Below are 1,869 nucleotides of genomic sequence, written 5' to 3'. Positions count from 1 at the left end.
TTACCTTTTCCCTTACTTGTGCCTTCTATCTTGTTGTTTTTATTTTCGTTATTTCATATTTTATCACACTTATCACTATTCATCTTCTACACTAGTTAAGAAACAACTTAAGTGTCTTTATTCCCTACTCTCTGTGGATACGATACCCACTCATCTGGGATTATTACTTCGACACGCGTGCACTTGCAGTTTACACACATACTTGGACGTGTCAAGTTTTTGGCGCCATTGCCAGTAAGTAGGCGTTTAGAGATACTTTGCACTTTGTTTTCTTAGTTATTCATTTATTCATTCTATTTCATATTATCTTATTCTATCATCGTTATGATTTTTTTTTCTTTTTTTTGGATGTAGCTCTAGGTTATGACCTGAGGGAACCCCTCAATATTGATTGAAGGAGACCCCGAGCTCGGACGTACACTTAGAAGAAAAGGGAAAGAACCTGTGCAAGAACAGTCTGATCTAGCTGATTTGGAAGTAGAAGAATCTGAAAACATGGCATAACAGAATGAGCAGTAGCGGACATTATCCGATTATGCCAGACCTTCAGTATTAGGGACACAATCGAGCATTGTGCGTCCCTCAATTACAGCTCAGAACTTTGAGCTGAAGCCGGCATTCATCCATATGTTACAGCAATCCGTACAGTTCAATGGTTTGGCCGATCAGGATCCAAACAGTCATATAGAGAACTTTCTCGAGGTGTGTGACATGCTGAAGATAAGTGGCGTAACGGATGATGCCATCAAGTTGAGAGCCTTCCCATTTTCTTTGAAAGGGAAAGCGAAGCAGTGGCTACACTCATTACCTAGAGCATCAATTACCACATAGGAGGAGATGGTAGAAGCTTTTCTTGGCCGTTATTTACCTCCCAGAAAATATGCAAAGCTTAGGAATGAGATCTCATCCTTTGAACAATTGGAATTGGAGTCTCTATTTGAGACATGGGAAAGGTTCAAGGAGCTCCTGAGAAAGTTCCCACAACACGGATTCCCGGAGTGGATGATTGTTCAGACCTTTTACAACGGTCTGAATCCGAGTACAAGGCAACTCTTGGATGCTGCAGCAGGAGGTACCTTAGGTAGCAAGACCCTCGATGAGGCTCGTCAATTAATTGAAGAAATAGGGTTAAACAACTACCAATGGACACACCAATTTGCGTGTGACCCACAAGTGCACGGGTTTGTCGAAGTAATAAATCCCAGGTGAGTGGGGTATCGTATCCTCAAGGAATAAGGAATCAAAACACCAATATTGCTACTTAACTAAGTGGAGATGAAACAATTATGGTGTGGATAAAGATCAATGCAAACAAACTAAAGAAAATAAGAAAGAGAGGCACAATAAAATAAGAGAAAAGGAAATCGATAAAAGTGGAGTACTCAGATATTATTCCTCTTAGGATTATTACTTCAAGTGCAAAACCAACTATTATGCTTCCTAACTAATACTTAATGAGTCGTGGACATCCTTAAATACATGGTATCAAACCTAAGGTCAACCGTGACTAACTCTACACTATGCCCGAGCGGAGAAATCAACCATTCTCAACATCTCACACTGTGTAAAGTTACAAGAAGCTCTAGGGATTCCAAGTGATAAACCTTATTCCTATATTTATATCTAACCCTTTGGTCTAGGCGAAAGACCCCTAGTCACAATTCAACCCCAGGTGTTAAAGTCGCTTTAATGCTTCACTCTATTACTCACGCAACTAAGCCCCAGCGGAGTTCATCCCTTAACCCTTCACTCTATTGTGACCATAAATAACTCTTGTAATGTGGAGGTAGGATAAATAACCTCGAAGGGAAAAGGGGACACTCCGCTACCTCTCGACTCACCCTCTCGACCCTCTTCAATCTTGCTTTG

General features: G+C 40.8%; 1 non-coding gene across 1 annotated transcript; it reads right to left on the bottom strand.

The window, feature by feature from the left end:
* Window positions 1–885: 885 nt before the first annotated feature.
* LOC120266314 lies at window positions 886–992 on the bottom strand. The gene has a single exon (XR_005538138.1). It is a non-coding gene; the product is annotated as a small nucleolar RNA R71 (small nucleolar RNA).
* Between the last annotated feature and the right edge of the window lie 877 nt (window positions 993–1,869).

The sequence above is a fragment of the Dioscorea cayenensis genome, chromosome 1 (genome assembly GCF_009730915.1).
Source record: "Dioscorea cayenensis subsp. rotundata cultivar TDr96_F1 chromosome 1, TDr96_F1_v2_PseudoChromosome.rev07_lg8_w22 25.fasta, whole genome shotgun sequence".
Classification (NCBI taxonomy): domain Eukaryota; kingdom Viridiplantae; phylum Streptophyta; class Magnoliopsida; order Dioscoreales; family Dioscoreaceae; genus Dioscorea; species Dioscorea cayenensis.
The sequence above is the reverse complement of the archived record's forward strand: the minus strand, read 5'-3'. Positions and strand labels throughout refer to the sequence as shown.